This window comes from Lepeophtheirus salmonis, chromosome 1 (genome assembly GCF_016086655.4).
Source record: "Lepeophtheirus salmonis chromosome 1, UVic_Lsal_1.4, whole genome shotgun sequence".
Classification (NCBI taxonomy): Eukaryota; Metazoa; Arthropoda; class Copepoda; order Siphonostomatoida; family Caligidae; genus Lepeophtheirus; species Lepeophtheirus salmonis.
This window is the reverse complement of record NC_052131.2, coordinates 39,888,997-39,911,266: the sequence shown is the minus strand read 5'-3', so window position 1 is coordinate 39,911,266 and position 22,270 is coordinate 39,888,997. Positions and strand designations below refer to the sequence as shown.

The 22,270-nt window shown below is 29.6% G+C and overlaps 8 long non-coding RNA genes across 20 annotated transcripts; all 8 read left to right on the top strand.

Annotated features, from left to right (window-relative positions):
- The first annotated feature begins 46 nt into the window (after nucleotides 1-46).
- LOC139906931 (uncharacterized) lies at nucleotides 47-8,363 on the top strand. Of its 7 annotated transcripts, none has more exons than XR_011783156.1 (22): nucleotides 47-124; nucleotides 386-716; nucleotides 970-1,024; nucleotides 1,225-1,273; nucleotides 2,122-2,190; nucleotides 2,436-2,499; nucleotides 2,729-2,791; nucleotides 3,050-3,102; nucleotides 3,374-3,440; nucleotides 3,644-3,702; nucleotides 3,914-4,312; nucleotides 4,574-4,620; nucleotides 4,832-4,904; nucleotides 5,157-5,211; nucleotides 5,410-5,458; nucleotides 6,308-6,376; nucleotides 6,622-6,685; nucleotides 6,915-6,977; nucleotides 7,052-7,288; nucleotides 7,560-7,627; nucleotides 7,832-7,890; nucleotides 8,100-8,363. It is a non-coding gene; the product is annotated as an uncharacterized lncRNA (long non-coding RNA). The 7 variants fall into 7 exon arrangements; XR_011783154.1 differs by having other exon boundaries at nucleotides 2,866-3,102; nucleotides 7,236-7,288; XR_011783152.1 differs by having other exon boundaries at nucleotides 2,866-3,102.
- A 56-nt stretch (nucleotides 8,364-8,419) lies between these two features.
- Nucleotides 8,420-8,952, top strand: LOC139906940 (uncharacterized). The gene is made up of 2 exons (XR_011783187.1): nucleotides 8,420-8,497; nucleotides 8,759-8,952. It is a non-coding gene; the product is annotated as an uncharacterized lncRNA (long non-coding RNA).
- A 64-nt stretch (nucleotides 8,953-9,016) lies between these two features.
- LOC121127981 (uncharacterized) lies at nucleotides 9,017-12,544 on the top strand. Of its 2 annotated transcripts, none has more exons than XR_011783176.1 (11): nucleotides 9,017-9,089; nucleotides 9,342-9,396; nucleotides 9,594-9,642; nucleotides 9,830-10,296; nucleotides 10,490-10,558; nucleotides 10,804-10,867; nucleotides 11,097-11,159; nucleotides 11,418-11,470; nucleotides 11,742-11,808; nucleotides 12,012-12,070; nucleotides 12,281-12,544. It is a non-coding gene; the product is annotated as an uncharacterized lncRNA (long non-coding RNA). The 2 variants fall into 2 exon arrangements; XR_011783175.1 differs by having other exon boundaries at nucleotides 11,234-11,470.
- Nucleotides 12,545-12,596: 52 nt separating this feature from the next.
- On the top strand, nucleotides 12,597-13,130 carry LOC121127996 (uncharacterized). Its single transcript, XR_005867995.2, has 2 exons — nucleotides 12,597-12,676; nucleotides 12,938-13,130. It is a non-coding gene; the product is annotated as an uncharacterized lncRNA (long non-coding RNA).
- An 85-nt stretch (nucleotides 13,131-13,215) lies between these two features.
- Nucleotides 13,216-14,448, top strand: LOC121128021 (uncharacterized). Its single transcript, XR_005868007.2, has 5 exons — nucleotides 13,216-13,267; nucleotides 13,520-13,574; nucleotides 13,772-13,820; nucleotides 14,008-14,090; nucleotides 14,196-14,448. It is a non-coding gene; the product is annotated as an uncharacterized lncRNA (long non-coding RNA).
- Nucleotides 14,449-14,667: 219 nt separating this feature from the next.
- Nucleotides 14,668-16,721, top strand: LOC139906927 (uncharacterized). 2 transcript variants are annotated; one of them, XR_011783144.1, is made up of 7 exons: nucleotides 14,668-14,736; nucleotides 14,982-15,045; nucleotides 15,275-15,337; nucleotides 15,596-15,648; nucleotides 15,920-15,986; nucleotides 16,190-16,248; nucleotides 16,458-16,721. It is a non-coding gene; the product is annotated as an uncharacterized lncRNA (long non-coding RNA). The 2 variants fall into 2 exon arrangements; XR_011783143.1 differs by having other exon boundaries at nucleotides 15,412-15,648.
- A 56-nt stretch (nucleotides 16,722-16,777) lies between these two features.
- LOC121128002 (uncharacterized) lies at nucleotides 16,778-20,911 on the top strand. Of its 5 annotated transcripts, none has more exons than XR_011783141.1 (14): nucleotides 16,778-16,855; nucleotides 17,117-17,163; nucleotides 17,375-17,447; nucleotides 17,702-17,756; nucleotides 17,958-18,006; nucleotides 18,200-18,278; nucleotides 18,385-18,664; nucleotides 18,858-18,926; nucleotides 19,172-19,235; nucleotides 19,465-19,527; nucleotides 19,602-19,838; nucleotides 20,110-20,176; nucleotides 20,380-20,438; nucleotides 20,648-20,911. It is a non-coding gene; the product is annotated as an uncharacterized lncRNA (long non-coding RNA). The 5 variants fall into 5 exon arrangements; XR_011783139.1 differs by having other exon boundaries at nucleotides 18,196-18,278; nucleotides 19,786-19,838; XR_011783135.1 differs by having other exon boundaries at nucleotides 18,196-18,278.
- Nucleotides 20,912-20,967: 56 nt separating this feature from the next.
- Nucleotides 20,968-22,047, top strand: LOC139906928 (uncharacterized). The gene is made up of 4 exons (XR_011783146.1): nucleotides 20,968-21,045; nucleotides 21,307-21,353; nucleotides 21,565-21,637; nucleotides 21,891-22,047. It is a non-coding gene; the product is annotated as an uncharacterized lncRNA (long non-coding RNA).
- The last annotated feature ends 223 nt before the right edge of the window (nucleotides 22,048-22,270 follow it).

Here is a 22,270-nt window from a genome sequence, read left to right as displayed (position 1 = left end):
TATCTTTTAAATGAATGTCACTGCTTTCACTTAATGTATCCTCTTTTTGCTTTTACAGGGCTCAATCATATTTAAAAAATGACAAAAGATTGTATGGTTACGAAATGAAAAAATTGATGAAAAGGTATGTAATTTATTAATTTTGATAAGGAAATCAGTTGTAGTATTTCTGTCGAGCCTAGAGTCACGGAATGTTGTTTTAATTCCATCCTCATTTCGTACTGTATTGGTATCGTAGACTAAATCCTAACTTTCGCACATCTTCCTTTGTTTACAACTGGAAGCATGAGATAACGACGATGGAACAAAAACACAACTAATTTTTTTGAGTCATGTTATTTTTTTATTTTTTCCAAGTTACTGATTTTTTCTTCAATTTTTGTAGGATGAATCTATGTATCAATGATCTTCTCAGGAATTGTTTTTCAGACGGTAAATTTTATTGCTTTTAAAAATGTTAGTCTGTTTTTTGTTTTGTTTTTAAAAACATGATGTATAACCTATTCTGCTTGAATCCAGTATTCAATCCATGAAAGCAAAAAAATGTGATTTAATGAGACTGAAATATTTTTATGTAAATACCTATTAGTTAATACGTGATAAACACGTGATAAATCAGTTTATTGTTTTCTTTTCCTTTCAGGATATTATTCGCTCATGAGTGAGTCGTTCTATTTTAAGTGGAAATAATCAATTCTATAAAACAAACTAATAAGGTACGTAAGCTTTTTATATTCTTTTTGCTTCAAAATGCATTGCTTTTTTCCTTTCTGGTTCTTTCAAAAAAATGTTTATTTAAGAACCCTTCGTAATGCAAATATTAAGTTATGGGTCTCAAATAGAAATCATATGCCCACTTATGGTATACTGGTTGGGACACGTGCTTCCACAAATAAACCTTAAAGGCATACGTTTTCTTCAAGTGACTGTGGCAAAAGAGTTATTATTACTTTTATTTTTCTCTTGTAGGTCGAATGATGTAAAACCTATTTGGAAAGGTTATATGTGGATCGAGAATTAAGAGGTGTGTAATTCTAGAATATGAGCTATATTTTTTAATAGGATGAATAAGCATCTTTCCAAATGACTTCTAAAAGTATGAAATCAAAAAACTTTACCGTTCCATTATTTACTTAACTGATGTTAAATTTTGAAATGATTTAAATCTTGTACCACAAAATTACAAAAAAATTCTAATGACCGATTTTTTTTTCTTATTTATAGAACAACAATGTTATCTCGTGGTGATTGAAGATTAGCTCTATCTGGAAAGGTAAATCTATTTTCCTGTCTTTTTTTTTTTCTTCTTCTTCTTAATGATGACCGACAAAGTATTTGCTACATGAAGCTAATGATTAAAAATCTAACTACCACAGTTTTAATGAACTGACGAAGAAGAATCCATTTGATTCCATTTAATTTTGTATTTCCCCAAAACTAATTTCTACTTAATTTGCTAGGTAGAGATGTGATGGAAAATATACATTGATGTTTCTGGAAATGGGGATTACGATATTATTCTGTCTTCATTTAAAGGAAGAGGGTAAGGGTTCAAATAATATATACAAATAATTTCACAATGTAATACAAAAAATTATAGAAAATAAAAGAATAGTTTAAAACCACTTAATGAAGTTTGTTTTATTTAGAAGGTAAAAAGCTGTCTGTAGAAAAGGGCTTGGTTGATTTGATTAGGTCTACATCAAGGATTGATGTATTCCATTTTGTTAAAAAAGTTTTTTTTTGTCTCATCAAGTTAAAACAATTTTATACTCCACCCTTCCCTATCCCATTTCATCTCGGAATACTACACATCTTAGGAGATTATTCACGTATGGTGATTGCTTTGTCGGATCTATCTTTTGTTGAAACTGAGTATTTTTCATGAGGGAATGAAAATGCTAAACTGGGATAGTAAATAAATTGAGGTAAAAATCTTGGAGAATCTTTGATCTTCTTAAAATTCTAATGATGAATTAATTCAAAATCATTAACTTTCGTTCTCCTGACTCTTGATGAGAAATTTGTGTAATTCTGATGGATTTGATCTCATTTCAAGAGTCAATTTTTGCTTAGAAACTTGAATTTCATAGATCCCACGTTTTTTGTTTTGTTTTATAGTGAGTCGTGTTCCACCTTTGTTTTTATCCTGTCCTGGATGCATGGATAGAATGACCCTGATTCATGAAGGTAATTAAGAATAATTTTTATATCCTATTGATTTATTTCAAATTTACTCATTTCATGATGAAAACATTCTCTTAACCATTCGCGGTTTCCACCAGAAGAAATGATGCTCCCCTTAGATTTACAAAATTGAAGGGGGCCTCATTTCTAAAGATGGCATTGGTCGTCTGAATTATAATGGAAGAGAGAATGAAACAAATATATTTTCAGAAAGAACTATTTATTAATTAATCAACTTCTTTTACTAGGTTAAACTTGCCTTTCTTTGAAGCTGATAGATATGGGGAAGAAAGCTCCTAGATCTCATTTGAGGTAAGTGTACATCTTAATTTTCAATGAGTTATTGAAGTCAATGCTATGATGAAAATGATTTCCTTATACATTCGTGGTTTCCACCAGAGGAAATGAAAGCTTGTTTTTTATTTTACATGATGGCTCATGGTTGTCTGACGCTTTTCTTCAATATACTTTATATTATTCTTTTTATTCATAAGCATAGAATGCATTTATTTAACAGATATTCCTATTTCTCTCTCGCTAGGATCTGGAACCTTTGTGCCTGTAAATGAAAAGAAAATACCAAAAAGCAGCAGATAAATCAATTGTAAGTATACAAAAGATATCATGATTTGAGGTCTTGCATTCTCTTGAATATTCTTTTTTCTTAATCCGAAACAGAATTGAAAAATGAGATATGCTAGATAAATTCTTGTAATTTGCAACCCATCCTCACGGCTTAAACTGAGGGTGTTACTCAACGCAAGATACAAGTACCTGCAACTTAGAAATCAAATCCTTATTTTTTCTACCTATTTCTTGGAACGTGGATCCATTAATAGCAATCTTTACTTATTTATTTCAGGACTCTTTTTCACAGACCTTTTCTGGTTATTGGAAATGACCTTATTGAATAAGGTAATTTATATGTTTTTTTATTTATTATCAGATTTTGAACTCAATAATGTCCTTCTGTGTTACTGTTTGACTAATTCTTGATTGCTCAAAACAGTGTCAAAAAGGACATAAATTAATTGGCTTGTCATGTCGCAGTTACCCGATTTTATACTATATCGGAGTAATTTTTGAACTTGACATGTACACTTCTTTATGTATTTAAAATACATAAATACACCCATTTTTATGAATTTCTAATTTCACTTTACTCATATTTTCATGTTTCTTACAGGCATGGCATTATTTCCTCACTCCCTGATTTATTTTTTTTCTTCTATATGGATCCCAGATATCTACAGGTGCGTTTACATAATATTGCAATTACAATTTGAATAGATATGGAAAAATGATGAAAAAATAAAGCTATTTTTGTCTTCTTTCCCCGACAGAATGAAATAATTGTTGAATGAGTTTTTAAACTGAGATATCGTACTATTTTTTCAAATCATAAAAGTTTCCTATATTTTGATGTGATTATTAAGAATCTTTCATTTATTTCTAGGGGTTTTTAGAATCCATAAAAGATGATGAGAGAGGACAAGACAGGACCTTAGGAAAAAGGTAATTAATTTGAGACACACAAATAAAAATATACTTGCCTATTGACTAGGTAAAGTCATGATGAGTCATTTAAACATTACCATCTTTCGGGGCTGATATAGAATGAGCCGATAAAATTACTCAACTGAAATAACAATAATGACTTTTCATTAAAGAATTCAAGATATTGTAGACCTTTAATTATTATTTTTTTTTTTCTATTAAATTTCAGATTCAATCTTATCAAAAGTTTGGAAAGCATAGGCAGTCAGTTATTCATGAAAAAGAAAAGAAACGTAACCCTTGGTAAGTCTTATGATTGATATTAAAGTTAATGCATTCTTCATTAAAAGCAGCAATTGAGGTAACTTATACCCGTTTGTTTCGTCAAAATGAAGTAGAGTAAAACTTATTTAAATAAATATACTCGATTCTGGGTGTGGATTTAATGTAAATCAATACTTTAATCCTCAATCTGAAACGGAACAGCGTTTTTCATTTGATTTTATCTTTTAAATGAATGTCACTGCTTTCACTTAATGTATCCTCTTTTTTGCTTTTACAGGGCTCAATCATATTTAAAAAATGACAAAAGATTGTATGGTTACGAAATGAAAAAATTGATGAAAAGGTATGTAATTTATTAATTTTGATAAGGAAATCAGTTGTAGTATTTCTGTCGAGCCTAGAGTCACGGAATGTTGTTTTAATTCCATCCTCATTTCGTACTGTATTGGTATCGTAGACTAAATCCTAACTTTCGCACATCTTCCTTTGTTTACAACTGGAAGCATGAGATAACGACGATGGAACAAAAACACAACTAATTTTTTTGAGTCATGTTATTTTTTTATTTTTTCCAAGTTACTGATTTTTTCTTCAATTTTTGTAGGATGAATCTATGTATCAATGATCTTCTCAGGAATTGTTTTTCAGACGGTAAATTTTATTGCTTTTAAAAATGTTAGTCTGTTTTTTGTTTTGTTTTTAAAAACATGATGTATAACCTATTCTGCTTGAATCCAGTATTCAATCCATGAAAGCAAAAAAATGTGATTTAATGAGACTGAAATATTTTTATGTAAATACCTATTAGTTAATACGTGATAAACACGTGATAAATCAGTTTATTGTTTTCTTTTCCTTTCAGGATATTATTCGTTCATGAGTGAGTCGTTCTATTTTAAGTGGAAATAATCAATTCTATAAAACAAACTAATAAGGTACGTAAGCTTTTTATATTCTTTTTGCTTCAAAATGCATTGCTTTTTTCCTTTCTGGTTCTTTCAAAAAATGTTTATTTAAGAACCCTTCGTAATGCAAATATTAAGTTATGGGTCTCAAATAGAAATCATATGCCCACTTATGGTATACTGGTAGGGACACGTGCTTCCACAAATAAACCTTAAAGGCATACGTTTTCTTCAAGTGACTGTGGCAAAAGAGTTATTATTACTTTTATTTTTCTCTTGTAGGTCGAATGATGTAAAACCTATTTGGAAAGGTTATATGTGGATCGAGAATTAAGAGGTGTGTAATTCTAGAATATGAGCTATATTTTTTAATAGGATGAATAAGCATCTTTCCAAATGACTTCTAAAAGTATGAAATCAAAAAACTTTACCGTTCCATTATTTACTTAACTGATGTTAAATTTTGAAATGATTTAAATCTTGTACCACAAAATTACAAAAAAATTCTAATGACCGATTTTTTTCTTATTTATAGAACAACAATGTTATCTCGTGGTGATTGAAGATTAGCTCTATCTGGAAAGGTAAATCTATTTTCCTGTCTTTTTTTTTTTTCTTCTTCTTCTTAATGATGACCGACAAAGTATTTGCTACATGAAGCTAATGATTAAAAATCTAACTACCACAGTTTTAATGAACTGACGAAGAAGAATCCATTTGATTCCATTTAATTTTGTATTTCCCCAAAACTAATTTCTACTTAATTTGCTAGGTAGAGATGTGATGGAAAATATACATTGATGTTTCTGGAAATGGGGATTACGATATTATTCTGTCTTCATTTAAAGGAAGAGGGTAAGGGTTCAAATAATATATACAAATAATTTCACAATGTAATACAAAAAATTATAGAAAATAAAAGAATAGTTTAAAACCACTTAATGAAGTTTGTTTTATTTAGAAGGTAAAAAGCTGTCTGTAGAAAAGGGCTTGGTTGATTTGATTAGGTCTACATCAAGGATTGATGTATTCCATTTTGTTAAAAAAGTTTTTTTTTGTCTCATCAAGTTAAAACAATTTTATACTCCACCCTTCCCTATCCCATTTCATCTCGGAATACTACACATCTTAGGAGATTATTCACGTATGGTGATTGCTTTGTCGGATCTATCTTTTGTTGAAACTGAGTATTTTTCATGAGGGAATGAAAATGCTAAACTGGGATAGTAAATAAATTGAGGTAAAAATCTTGGAGAATCTTTGATCTTCTTAAAATTCTAATGATGAATTAATTCAAAATCATTAACTTTCGTTCTCCTGACTCTTGATGAGAAATTTGTGTAATTCTGATGGATTTGATCTCATTTCAAGAGTCAATTTTTGCTTAGAAACTTGAATTTCATAGATCCCACGTTTTTTGTTTTGTTTTATAGTGAGTCGTGTTCCACCTTTGTTTTTATCCTGTCCTGGATGCATGGATAGAATGACCCTGATTCATGAAGGTAATTAAGAATAATTTTTATATCCTATTGATTTATTTCAAATTTACTCATTTCATGATGAAAACATTCTCTTAACCATTCGCGGTTTCCACCAGAAGAAATGATGCTCCCCTTAGATTTACAAAATTGAAGGGGGCCTCATTTCTAAAGATGGCATTGGTCGTCTGAATTATAATGGAAGAGAGAATGAAACAAATATATTTTCAGAAAGAACTATTTATTAATTAATCAACTTCTTTTACTAGGTTAAACTTGCCTTTCTTTGAAGCTGATAGATATGGGGAAGAAAGCTCCTAGATCTCATTTGAGGTAAGTGTACATCTTAATTTTCAATGAGTTATTGAAGTCAATGCTATGATGAAAATGATTTCCTTATACATTCGTGGTTTCCACCAGAGGAAATGAAAGCTTGTTTTTTATTTTACATGATGGCTCATGGTTGTCTGACGCTTTTCTTCAATATACTTTATATTATTCTTTTTATTCATAAGCATAGAATGCATTTATTTAACAGATATTCCTATTTCTCTCTCGCTAGGATCTGGAACCTTTGTGCCTGTAAATGAAAAGAAAATACCAAAAAGCAGCAGATAAATCAATTGTAAGTATACAAAAGATATCATGATTTGAGGTCTTGCATTCTCTTGAATATTCTTTTTTCTTAATCCGAAACAGAATTGAAAAATGAGATATGCTAGATAAATTCTTGTAATTTGCAACCCATCCTCACGGCTTAAACTGAGGGTGTTACTCAACGCAAGATACAAGTACCTGCAACTTAGAAATCAAATCCTTATTTTTTCTACCTATTTCTTGGAACGTGGATCCATTAATAGCAATCTTTACTTATTTATTTCAGGACTCTTTTTCACAGACCTTTTCTGGTTATTGGAAATGACCTTATTGAATAAGGTAATTTATATGTTTTTTTATTTATTATCAGATTTTGAACTCAATAATGTCCTTCTGTGTTACTGTTTGACTAATTCTTGATTGCTCAAAACAGTGTCAAAAAGGACATAAATTAATTGGCTTGTCATGTCGCAGTTACCCGATTTTATACTATATCGGAGTAATTTTTGAACTTGACATGTACACTTCTTTATGTATTTAAAATACATAAATACACCCATTTTTATGAATTTCTAATTTCACTTTACTCATATTTTCATGTTTCTTACAGGCATGGCATTATTTCCTCACTCCCTGATTTATTTATTTTTCTTCTATATGGATCCCAGATATCTACAGGTGCGTTTACATAATATTGCAATTACAATTTGAATAGATATGGAAAAATGATGAAAAAAATAAAGCTATTTTTGTCTTCTTTCCCCGACAGAATGAAATAATTGTTGAATGAGTTTTTAAACTGAGATATCGTACTATTTTTTCAAATCATAAAAGTTTCCTATATTTTGATGTGATTATTAAGAATCTTTCATTTATTTCTAGGGGTTTTTAGAATCCATAAAAGATGATGAGAGAGGACAAGACAGGACCTTAGGAAAAAGGTAATTAATTTGAGACACACAAATAAAAATATACTTGCCTATTGACTAGGTAAAGTCATGATGAGTCATTTAAACATTACCATCTTTCGGGGCTGATATAGAATGAGCCGATAAAATTACTCAACTGAAATAACAATAATGACTTTTCATTAAAGAATTCAAGATATTGTAGACCTTTAATTATTATTTTTTTTTCTATTAAATTTCAGATTCAATCTTATCAAAAGTTTGGAAAGCATAGGCAGTCAGTTATTCATGAAAAAGAAAAGAAACGTAACCCTTGGTAAGTCTTATGATTGATATTAAAGTTAATGCATTCTTCATTAAAAGCAGCAATTGAGGTAACTTATACCCGTTTGTTTCGTCAAAATGAAGTAGAGTAAAACTTATTTAAATAAATATACTCGATTCTGGGTGTGGATTTAATGTAAATCAATACTTTAATCCTCAATCTGAAACGGAACAGCGTTTTTCATTTGATTTTATCTTTTAAATGAATGTCACTGCTTTCACTTAATGTATCCTCTTTTTGCTTTTACAGGGCTCAATCATATTTAAAAAATGACAAAAGATTGTATGGTTACGAAATGAAAAAATTGATGAAAAGGTATGTAATTTATTAATTTTGATAAGGAAATCAGTTGTAGTATTTCTGTCGAGCCTAGAGTCACGGAATGTTGTTTTAATTCCATCCTCATTTCGTACTGTATTGGTATCGTAGACTAAATCCTAACTTTCGCACATCTTCCTTTGTTTACAACTGGAAGCATGAGATAACGACGATGGAACAAAAACACAACTAATTTTTTTGAGTCATGTTATTTTTTTATTTTTTCCAAGTTACTGATTTTTTCTTCAATTTTTGTAGGATGAATCTATGTATCAATGATCTTCTCAGGAATTGTTTTTCAGACGGTAAATTTTATTGCTTTTAAAAATGTTAGTCTGTTTTTTGTTTTGTTTTTAAAAACATGATGTATAACCTATTCTGCTTGAATCCAGTATTCAATCCATGAAAGCAAAAAAATGTGATTTAATGAGACTGAAATATTTTTATGTAAATACCTATTAGTTAATACGTGATAAACACGTGATAAATCAGTTTATTGTTTTCTTTTCCTTTCAGGATATTATTTGCTCATGAGTGAGTCGTTCTATTTTAAGTGGAAATAATCAATTCTATAAAACAAACTAATAAGGTACGTAAGCTTTTTATATTCTTTTGCTTCAAAATGCATTGCTTTTTTTCCTTTCTGGTTCTTTCAAAAAATGTTTATTTAAGAACCCTTTGTAATGCAAATATTAAGTTATGGGTCTCAAATAGAAATCATATGCCCACTTATGGTATACTGGTTGGGACACGTGCTTCCACAAATAAACCTTAAAGGCATACGTTTTCTTCAAGTGACTGTGGCAAAAGAGTTATTATTACTTTTATTTTTCTCTTGTAGGTCGAATGATGTAAAACCTATTTGGAAAGGTTATATGTGGATCGAGAATTAAGAGGTGTGTAATTCTAGAATATGAGCTATATTTTTTAATAGGATGAATAAGCATCTTTCCAAATGACTTCTAAAAGTATGAAATCAAAAAACTTTACCGTTCCATTATTTACTTAACTGATGTTAAATTTTGAAATGATTTAAATCTTGTACCACAAAATTACAAAAAATTCTAATGACCGATTTTTTTCTTATTTATAGAACAACAATGTTATCTCGTGGTGATTGAAGATTAGCTCTATCTGGAAAGGTAAATCTATTTTCCTGTCTTTTTTTTTTTCTTCTTCTTCTTAATGATGACCGACAAAGTATTTGCTACATGAAGCTAATGATTAAAAATCTAACTACCACAGTTTTAATGAACTGACGAAGAAGAATCCATTTGATTCCATTTAATTTTGTATTTCCCCAAAACTAATTTCTACTTAATTTGCTAGGTAGAGATGTGATGGAAAATATACATTGATGTTTCTGGAAATGGGGATTACGATATTATTCTGTCTTCATTTAAAGGAAGAGGGTAAGGGTTCAAATAATATATACAAATAATTTCACAATGTAATACAAAAAATTATAGAAAATAAAAGAATAGTTTAAAACCACTTAATTAAGTTTGTTTTATTTAGAAGGTAAAAAGCTGTCTGTAGAAAAGGGCTTGGTTGATTTGATTAGGTCTACATCAAGGATTGATGTATTCCATTTTGTTAAAAAAGTTTTTTTTTGTCTCATCAAGTTAAAACAATTTTATACTCCACCCTTCCCTATCCCATTTCATCTCGGAATACTACACATCTTAGGAGATTATTCACGTATGGTGATTGCTTTGTCGGATCTATCTTTTGTTGAAACTGAGTATTTTCATGAGGGAATGAAAATGCTAAACTGGGATAGTAAATAAATTGAGGTAAAAATCTTGGAGAATCTTTGATCTTCTTAAAATTCTAATGATGAATTAATTCAAAATCATTAACTTTCGTTCTCCTGACTCTTGATGAGAAATTTGTGTAATTCTGATGGATTTGATCTCATTTCAAGAGTCAATTTTTGCTTAGAAACTTGAATTTCATAGATCCCACGTTTTTTGTTTTGTTTTATAGTGAGTCGTGTTCCACCTTTGTTTTTATCCTGTCCTGGATGCATGGATAGAATGACCCTGATTCATGAAGGTAATTAAGAATAATTTTTATATCCTATTGATTTATTTCAAATTTACTCATTTCATGATGAAAACATTCTCTTAACCATTCGCGGTTTCCACCAGAAGAAATGATGCTCCCCTTAGATTTACAAAATTGAAGGGGGCCTCATTTCTAAAGATGGCATTGGTCGTCTGAATTATAATGGAAGAGAGAATGAAACAAATATATTTTCAGAAAGAACTATTTATTAATTAATCAACTTCTTTTACTAGGTTAAACTTGCCTTTCTTTGAAGCTGATAGATATGGGGAAGAAAGCTCCTAGATCTCATTTGAGGTAAGTGTACATCTTAATTTTCAATGAGTTATTGAAGTCAATGCTATGATGAAAATGATTTCCTTATACATTCGTGGTTTCCACCAGAGGAAATGAAAGCTTGTTTTTTATTTTACATGATGGCTCATGGTTGTCTGACGCTTTTCTTCAATATACTTTATATTATTCTTTTTATTCATAAGCATAGAATGCATTTATTTAACAGATATTCCTATTTCTCTCTCGCTAGGATCTGGAACCTTTGTGCCTGTAAATGAAAAGAAAATACCAAAAAGCAGCAGATAAATCAATTGTAAGTATACAAAAGATATCATGATTTGAGGTCTTGCATTCTCTTGAATATTCTTTTTTCTTAATCCGAAACAGAATTGAAAAATGAGATATGCTAGATAAATTCTTGTAATTTGCAACCCATCCTCACGGCTTAAACTGAGGGTGTTACTCAACGCAAGATACAAGTACCTGCAACTTAGAAATCAAATCCTTATTTTTTCTACCTATTTCTTGGAACGTGGATCCATTAATAGCAATCTTTACTTATTTATTTCAGGACTCTTTTTCACAGACCTTTTCTGGTTATTGGAAATGACCTTATTGAATAAGGTAATTTATATGTTTTTTTATTTATTATCAGATTTTGAACTCAATAATGTCCTTCTGTGTTACTGTTTGACTAATTCTTGATTGCTCAAAACAGTGTCAAAAAGGACATAAATTAATTGGCTTGTCATGTCGCAGTTACCCGATTTTATACTATATCGGAGTAATTTTTGAACTTGACATGTACACTTCTTTATGTATTTAAAATACATAAATACACCCATTTTTATGAATTTCTAATTTCACTTTACTCATATTTTCATGTTTCTTACAGGCATGGCATTATTTCCTCACTCCCTGATTTATTTTTTTTCTTCTATATGGATCCCAGATATCTACAGGTGCGTTTACATAATATTGCAATTACAATTTGAATAGATATGGAAAAATGATGAAAAAATAAAGCTATTTTTGTCTTCTTTCCCCGACAGAATGAAATAATTGTTGAATGAGTTTTTAAACTGAGATATCGTACTATTTTTTCAAATCATAAAAGTTTCCTATATTTTGATGTGATTATTAAGAATCTTTCATTTATTTCTAGGGGTTTTTAGAATCCATAAAAGATGATGAGAGAGGACAAGACAGGACCTTAGGAAAAAGGTAATTAATTTGAGACACACAAATAAAAATATACTTGCCTATTGACTAGGTAAAGTCATGATGAGTCATTTAAACATTACCATCTTTCGGGGCTGATATAGAATGAGCCGATAAAATTACTCAACTGAAATAACAATAATGACTTTTCATTAAAGAATTCAAGATATTGTAGACCTTTAATTATTTTTTTTTTTTTCTATTAAATTTCAGATTCAATCTTATCAAAAGTTTGGAAAGCATAGGCAGTCAGTTATTCATGAAAAAGAAAAGAAACGTAACCCTTGGTAAGTCTTATGATTGATATTAAAGTTAATGCATTCTTCATTAAAAGCAGCAATTGAGGTAACTTATACCCGTTTGTTTCGTCAAAATGAAGTAGAGTAAAACTTATTTAAATAAATATACTCGATTCTGGGTGTGGATTTAATGTAAATCAATACTTTAATCCTCAATCTGAAACGGAACAGCGTTTTTCATTTGATTTTATCTTTTAAATGAATGTCACTGCTTTCACTTAATGTCCTCTTTTTGCTTTTACAGGGCTCAATCATATTTAAAAAATGACAAAAGATTGTATGGTTACGAAATGAAAAAATTGATGAAAAGGTATGTAATTTATTAATTTTGATAAGGAAATCAGTTGTAGTATTTCTGTCGAGCCTAGAGTCACGGAATGTTGTTTTAATTCCATCCTCATTTCGTACTGTATTGGTATCGTAGACTAAATCCTAACTTTCGCACATCTTCCTTTGTTTACAACTGGAAGCATGAGATAACGACGATGGAACAAAAACACAACTAATTTTTTTGAGTCATGTTATTTTTTTATTTTTTCCAAGTTACTGATTTTTTCTTCAATTTTTGTAGGATGAATCTATGTATCAATGATCTTCTCAGGAATTGTTTTTCAGACGGTAAATTTTATTGCTTTTAAAAATGTTAGTCTGTTTTTTTTTTGTTTTTAAAAACATGATGTATAACCTATTCTGCTTGAATCCAGTATTCAATCCATGAAAGCAAAAAAATGTGATTTAATGAGACTGAAATATTTTTATGTAAATACCTATTAGTTAATACGTGATAAACACGTGATAAATCAGTTTATTGTTTTCTTTTCCTTTCAGGATATTATTTGCTCATGAGTGAGTAGTTCTATTTTAAGTGGAAATAATCAATTCTATAAAACAAACTAATAAGGTACGTAAGCTTTTTATATTCTTTTTGCTTCAAAATGCATTGCTTTTTTCCTTTCTGGTTCTTTCAAAAAATGTTTATTTAAGAACCCTTCGTAATGCAAATATTAAGTTATGGGTCTCAAATAGAAATCATATGCCAACTTATGGTATACTGGTTGGGACACGTGCTTCCACAAATAAACCTTAAAGGCATACGTTTTCTTCAAGTGACTGTGGCAAAAGAGTTATTATTACTTTTATTTTTCTCTTGTAGGTCGAATGATGTAAAACCTATTTGGAAAGGTTATATGTGGATCGAGAATTAAGAGGTGTGTAATTCTAGAATATGAGCTATATTTTTTAATAGGATGAATAAGCATCTTTCCAAATGACTTCTAAAAGTATGAAATCAAAAAACTTTACCGTTCCATTATTTACTTAACTGATGTTAAATTTTGAAATGATTTAAATCTTGTACCACAAAATTACAAAAAATTGTAATGACCGATTTTTTTCTTATTTATAGAACAACAATGTTATCTCGTGGTGATTGAAGATTAGCTCTATCTGGAAAGGTAAATCTATTTTCCTGTCTTTTTTTTTTTCTTCTTCTTCTTAATGATGACCGACAAAGTATTTGCTACATGAAGCTAATGATTAAAAATCTAACTACCACAGTTTTAATGAACTGACGAAGAAGAATCCATTTGATTCCATTTAATTTTGTATTTCCCCAAAACTAATTTCTACTTAATTTGCTAGGTAGAGATGTGATGGAAAATATACATTGATGTTTCTGGAAATGGGGATTACGATATTATTCTGTCTTCATTTAAAGGAAGAGGGTAAGGGTTCAAATAATATATACAAATAATTTCACAATGTAATACAAAAATTATAGAAAATAAAAGAATAGTTTAAAACCACTTAATGAAGTTTGTTTTATTTAGAAGGTAAAAAGCTGTCTGTAGAAAAGGGCTTGGTTGATTTGATTAGGTCTACATCAAGGATTGATGTATTCCATTTTGTTAAAAAAAGTTTTTTTTTGTCTCATCAAGTTAAAACAATTTTATACTCCACCCTTCCCTATCCCATTTCATCTCGGAATACTACACATCTTAGGAGATTATTCACGTATGGTGATTGCTTTGTCGGATCTATCTTTTGTTGAAACTGAGTATTTTTCATGAGGGAATGAAAATGCTAAACTGGGATAGTAAATAAATTGAGGTAAAAATCTTGGAGAATCTTTGATCTTCTTAAAATTCTAATGATGAATTAATTCAAAATCATTAACTTTCGTTCTCCTGACTCTTGATGAGAAATTTGTGTAATTCTGATGGATTTGATCTCATTTCAAGAGTCAATTTTTGCTTAGAAACTTGAATTTCATAGATCCCACGTTTTTGTTTTGTTTTATACTGAGTCGTGTTCCACCTTTGTTTTTATCCTGTCCTGGATGCATGGATAGAATGACCCTGATTCATGAAGGTAATTAAGAATAATTTTTATATCCTATTGATTTATTTCAAATTTACTCATTTCATGATGAAAACATTCTCTTAACCATTCGCGGTTTCCACCAGAAGAAATGATGCTCCCCTTAGATTTACAAAATTGAAGGGGGCCTCATTTCTAAAGATGGCATTGGTCGTCTGAATTATAATGGAAGAGAGAATGAAACAAATATATTTTCAGAAAGAACTATTTATTAATTAATCAACTTCTTTTACTAGGTTAAACTTGCCTTTCTTTGAAGCTGATAGATATGGGGAAGAAAGCTCCTAGATCTCATTTGAGGTAAGTGTACATCTTAATTTTCAATGAGTTATTGAAGTCAATGCTATGATGAAAATGATTTCCTTATACATTCGTGGTTTCCACCAGAGGAAATGAAAGCTTGTTTTTTATTTTACATGATGGCTCATGGTTGTCTGACGCTTTTCTTCAATATACTTTATATTATTCTTTTTATTCATAAGCATAGAATGCATTTATTTAACAGATATTCCTATTTCTCTCTCGCTAGGATCTGGAACCTTTGTGCCTGTAAATGAAAAGAAAATACCAAAAAGCAGCAGATAAATCAATTGTAAGTATACAAAAGATATCATGATTTGAGGTCTTGCATTCTCTTGAATATTCTTTTTTCTTAATCCGAAACAGAATTGAAAAATGAGATATGCTAGATAAATTCTTGTAATTTGCAACCCATCCTCACGGCTTAAACTGAGGGTGTTACTCAACGCAAGATACAAGTACCTGCAACTTAGAAATCAAATCCTTATTTTTTCTACCTATTTCTTGGAACGTGGATCCATTAATAGCAATCTTTACTTATTTATTTCAGGACTCTTTTTCACAGACCTTTTCTGGTTATTGGAAATGACCTTATTGAATAAGGTAATTTATATGTTTTTTTATTTATTATCAGATTTTGAACTCAATAATGTCCTTCTGTGTTACTGTTTGACTAATTCTTGATTGCTCAAAACAGTGTCAAAAAGGACATAAATTAATTGGCTTGTCATGTCGCAGTTACCCGATTTTATACTATATCGGAGTAATTTTTGAACTTGACATGTACACTTCTTTATGTATTTAAAATACATAAATACACCCATTTTTATGAATTTCTAATTTCACTTTACTCATATTTTCATGTTTCTTACAGGCATGGCATTATTTCCTCACTCCCTGATTTATTTTTTTTCTTCTATATGGATCCCAGATATCTACAGGTGCGTTTACATAATATTGCAATTACAATTTGAATAGATATGGAAAAATGATGAAAAAATAAAGCTATTTTTGTCTTCTTTCCCCGACAGAATGAAATAATTGTTGAATGAGTTTTTAAACTGAGATATCGTACTATTTTTTCAAATCATAAAAGTTTCCTATATTTTGATGTGATTATTAAGAATCTTTCATTTATTTCTAGGGGTTTTTAGAATCCATAAAAGATGATGAGAGAGGACAAGACAGGACCTTAGGAAAAAGGTAATTAATTTGAGACACACAAATAAAAATATACTTGCCTATTGACTAGGTAAAGTCATGATGAGTCATTTAAACATTACCATCTTTCGGGGCTGATATAGAATGAGCCGATAAAATTACTCAACTGAAATAACAATAATGACTTTTCATTAAAGAATTCAAGATATTGTAGACCTTTAATTATTATTTTTTTTTCTATTAAATTTCAGATTCAATCTTATCAAAAGTTTGGAAAGCATAGGCAGTCAGTTATTCATGAAAAAGAAAAGAAACGTAACCCTTGGTAAGTCTTATGATTGATATTAAAGTTAATGCATTCTTCATTAAAAGCAGCAATTGAGGTAACTTATACCCGTTTGTTTCGTCAAAATGAAGTAGAGTAAAACTTATTTAAATAAATATACTCGATTCTGGGTGTGGATTTAATGTAAATCAATACTTTAATCCTCAATCTGAAACGGAACAGCGTTTTTCATTTGATTTTATCTTTTAAATGAATGTCACTGCTTTCACTTAATGTATCCTCTTTTTGCTTTTACAGGGCTCAATCATATTTAAAAAATGACAAAAGATTGTATGGTTACGAAATGAAAAAATTGATGAAAAGGTATGTAATTTATTAATTTTGATAAGGAAATCAGTTGTAGTATTTCTGTCGAGCCTAGAGTCACGGAATGTTGTTTTAATTCCATCCTCATTTCGTACTGTATTGGTATCGTAGACTAAATCCTAACTTTCGCACATCTTCCTTTGTTTACAACTGGAAGCATGAGATAACGACGATGGAACAAAAACACAACTAATTTTTTTGAGTCATGTTATTTTTTTATTTTTTCCAAGTTACTGATTTTTTCTTCAATTTTTGTAGGATGAATCTATGTATCAATGATCTTCTCAGGAATTGTTTTTCAGACGGTAAATTTTATTGCTTTTAAAAATGTTAGTCTGTTTTTTGTTTTGTTTTTAAAAACATGATGTATAACCTATTCTGCTTGAATCCAGTATTCAATCCATGAAAGCAAAAAAATGTGATTTAATGAGACTGAAATATTTTTATGTAAATACCTATTAGTTAATACGTGATAAACACGTGATAAATCAGTTTATTGTTTTCTTTTCCTTTCAGGATATTATTCGTTCATGAGTGAGTCGTTCTATTTTAAGTGGAAATAATCAATTCTATAAAACAAACTAATAAGGTACGTAAGCTTTTTATATTCTTTTTGCTTCAAAATGCATTGCTTTTTTCCTTTCTGGTTCTTTCAAAAAATGTTTATTTAAGAACCCTTCGTAATGCAAATATTAAGTTATGGGTCTCAAATAGAAATCATATGCCCACTTATGGTATACTGGTTGGGACACGTGCTTCCACAAATAAACCTTAAAGGCATACGTTTTCTTCAAGTGACTGTGGCAAAAGAGTTATTATTACTTTTATTTTTTTCTCTTGTAGGTCGAATGATGTAAAACCTATTTGGAAAGGTTATATGTGGATCGAGAATTAAGAGGTGTGTAATTCTAGAATATGAGCTATATTTTTTAATAGGATGAATAAGCATCTTTCCAAATGACTTCTAAAAGTATGAAATCAAAAAACTTTACCGTTCCATTATTTACTTAACTGATGTTAAATTTTGAAATGATTTAAATCTTGTACCACAAAATTACAAAAAAATTCTAATGACCGATTTTTTTTTTCTTATTTATAGAACAACAATGTTATCTCGTGGTGATTGAAGATTAGCTCTATCTGGAAAGGTAAATCTATTTTCCTGTCTTTTTTTTTTTTTCTTCTTCTTCTTAATGATGACCGACAAAGTATTTGCTACATGAAGCTAATGATTAAAAATCTAACTACCACAGTTTTAATGAACTGACGAAGAAGAATCCATTTGATTCCATTTAATTTTGTATTTCCCCAAAACTAATTTCTACTTAATTTGCTAGGTAGAGATGTGATGGAAAATATACATTGATGTTTCTGGAAATGGGGATTACGATATTATTCTGTCTTCATTAAAAGGAAGAGGGTAAGGGTTCAAATAATATATACAAATAATTTCACAATGTAATACAAAAAATTATAGAAAATAAAAGAATAGTTTAAAACCACTTAATGAAGTTTGTTTTATTTAGAAGGTAAAAAGCTGTCTGTAGAAAAGGGCTTGGTTGATTTGATTAGGTCTACATCAAGGATTGATGTATTCCATTTTGTTAAAAAAGTTTTTTTTTTTGTCTCATCAAGTTAAAACAATTTTATACTCCACCCTTCCCTATCCCATTTCATCTCGGAATACTACACATCTTAGGAGATTATTCACGTATGGTGATTGCTTTGTCGGATCTATCTTTTGTTGAAACTGAGTATTTTCATGAGGGAATGAAAATGCTAAACTGGGATAGTAAATAAATTGAGGTAAAAATCTTGGAGAATCTTTGATCTTCTTAAAATTCTAATGATGAATTAATTCAAAATCATTAACTTTCGTTCTCCTGACTCTTGATGAGAAATTTGTGTAATTCTGATGGATTTGATCTCATTTCAAGAGTCAATTTTTGCTTAGAAACTTGAATTTCATAGATCCCACGTTTTTTGTTTTGTTTTATAGTGAGTCGTGTTCCACCTTTGTTTTTATCCTGTCCTGGATGCATGGATAGAATGACCCTGATTCATGAAGGTAATTAAGAATAATTTTTATATCCTATTGATTTATTTCAAATTTACTCATTTCATGATGAAAACATTCTCTTAACCATTCGCGGTTTCCACCAGAAGAAATGATGCTCCCCTTAGATTTACAAAATTGAAGGGGGCCTCATTTCTAAAGATGGCATTGGTCGTCTGAATTATAATGGAAGAGAGAATGAAACAAATATATTTTCAGAAAGAACTATTTATTAATTAATCAACTTCTTTTACTAGGTTAAACTTGCCTTTCTTTGAAGCTGATAGATATGGGGAAGAAAGCTCCTAGATCTCATTTGAGGTAAGTGTACATCTTAATTTTCAATGAGTTATTGAAGTCAATGCTATGATGAAAATGATTTCCTTATACATTCGTGGTTTCCACCAGAGGAAATGAAAGCTTGTTTTTTATTTTACATGATGGCTCATGGTTGTCTGACGCTTTTCTTCAATATACTTTATATTATTCTTTTTATTCATAAGCATAGAATGCATTTATTTAACAGATATTCCTATTTCTCTCTCGCTAGGATCTGGAACCTTTGTGCCTGTAAATGAAAAGAAAATACCAAAAAGCAGCAGATAAATCAATTGTAAGTATACAAAAGATATCATGATTTGAGGTCTTGCATTCTCTTGAATATTCTTTTTTCTTAATCCGAAACAGAATTGAAAAATGAGATATGCTAGATAAATTCTTGTAATTTGCAACCCATCCTCACGGCTTAAACTGAGGGTGTTACTCAACGCAAGATACAAGTACCTGCAACTTAGAAATCAAATCCTTATTTTTTCTACCTATTTCTTGGAACGTGGATCCATTAATAGCAATCTTTACTTATTTATTTCAGGACTCTTTTTCACAGACCTTTTCTGGTTATTGGAAATGACCTTATTGAATAAGGTAATTTATATGTTTTTTTATTTATTATCAGATTTTGAACTCAATAATGTCCTTCTGTGTTACTGTTTGACTAATTCTTGATTGCTCAAAACAGTGTCAAAAAGGACATAAATTAATTGGCTTGTCATGTCGCAGTTACCCGATTTTATACTATATCGGAGTAATTTTTGAACTTGACATGTACACTTCTTTATGTATTTAAAATACATAAATACACCCATTTTTATGAATTTCTAATTTCACTTTACTCATATTTTCATGTTTCTTACAGGCATGGCATTATTTCCTCACTCCCTGATTTATTTTTTTTCTTCTATATGGATCCCAGATATCTACAGGTGCGTTTACATAATATTGCAATTACAATTTGAATAGATATGGAAAAATGATGAAAAAATAAAGCTATTTTTGTCTTCTTTCCCCGACAGAATGAAATAATTGTTGAATGAGTTTTTAAACTGAGATATCGTACTATTTTTTCAAATCATAAAAGTTTCCTATATTTTGATGTGATTATTAAGAATCTTTCATTTATTTCTAGGGGTTTTTAGAATCCATAAAAGATGATGAGAGAGGACAAGACAGGACCTTAGGAAAAAGGTAATTAATTTGAGACACACAAATAAAAATATACTTGCCTATTGACTAGGTAAAGTCATGATGAGTCATTTAAACATTACCATCTTTCGGGGCTGATATAGAATGAGCCGATAAAATTACTCAACTGAAATAACAATAATGACTTTTCATTAAAGAATTCAAGATATTGTAGACCTTTAATTATTATTTTTTTTTCTATTAAATTTCAGATTCAATCTTATCAAAAGTTTGGAAAGCATAGGCAGTCAGTTATTCATGAAAAAGAAAAGAAACGTAACCCTTGGTAAGTCTTATGATTGATATTAAAGTTAATGCATTCTTCATTAAAAGCAGCAATTGAGGTAACTTATACCCGTTTGTTTCGTCAAAATGAAGTAGAGTAAAACTTATTTAAATAAATATACTCGATTCTGGGTGTGGATTTAATGTAAATCAATACTTTAATCCTCAATCTGAAACGGAACAGCGTTTTTCATTTGATTTTATCTTTTAAATGAATGTCACTGCTTTCACTTAATGTATCCTCTTTTTGCTTTTACAGGGCTCAATCATATTTAAAAAATGACAAAAGATTGTATGGTTACGAAATGAAAAAATTGATGAAAAGGTATGTAATTTATTAATTTTGATAAGGAAATCAGTTGTAGTATTTCTGTCGAGCCTAGAGTCACGGAATGTTGTTTTAATTCCATCCTCATTTCGTACTGTATTGGTATCGTAGACTAAATCCTAACTTTCGCACATCTTCCTTTGTTTACAACTGGAAGCATGAGATAACGACGATGGAACAAAAACACAACTAATTTTTTTGAGTCATGTTATTTTTTTATTTTTTCCAAGTTACTGATTTTTTCTTCAATTTTTGTAGGATGAATCTATGTATCAATGATCTTCTCAGGAATTGTTTTTCAGACGGTAAATTTTATTGCTTTTAAAAATGTTAGTCTGTTTTTTGTTTTGTTTTTAAAAACATGATGTATAACCTATTCTGCTTGAATCCAGTATTCAATCCATGAAAGCAAAAAAATGTGATTTAATGAGACTGAAATATTTTTATGTAAATACCTATTAGTTAATACGTGATAAACACGTGATAAATCAGTTTATTGTTTTCTTTTCCTTTCAGGATATTATTCGTTCATGAGTGAGTCGTTCTATTTTAAGTGGAAATAATCAATTCTATAAAACAAACTAATAAGGTACGTAAGCTTTTTATATTCTTTTTGCTTCAAAATGCATTGCTTTTTTCCTTTCTGGTTCTTTCAAAAAAATGTTTATTTAAGAACCCTTCGTAATGCAAATATTAAGTTATGGGTCTCAAATAGAAATCATATGCCCACTTATGGTATACTGGTTGGGACACGTGCTTCCACAAATAAACCTTAAAGGCATACGTTTTCTTCAAGTGACTGTGGCAAAAGAGTTATTATTACTTTTATTTTTCTCTTGTAGGTCGAATGATGTAAAACCTATTTGGAAAGGTTATATGTGGATTGAGAATACGACTGAATTATAATGGAAGAGAGAATGAAACAAATGTATTTTCAGAAAGAACTATTGTTTAATTAGTCTCTTTCTTTTACTATGTTAAACAAAAATAATAAACACGATTTCAGACCAAGGACATTTCCTGACCTAAATTCTGTTGTTCAGATCTATTATTAAAGGTCATATGCTTAAATAAATATTGAATAGCAAATAATTTTTTCTGGCGCCCTAGGTTTAAACATAGGTTATTCTATAGAATGATCCCCACCTTCTTTTATTGATTGACCATGTGAAATAATGTACCCTATTTTATTTACTACGTAAAAAAAAAAGAATTTTTACTA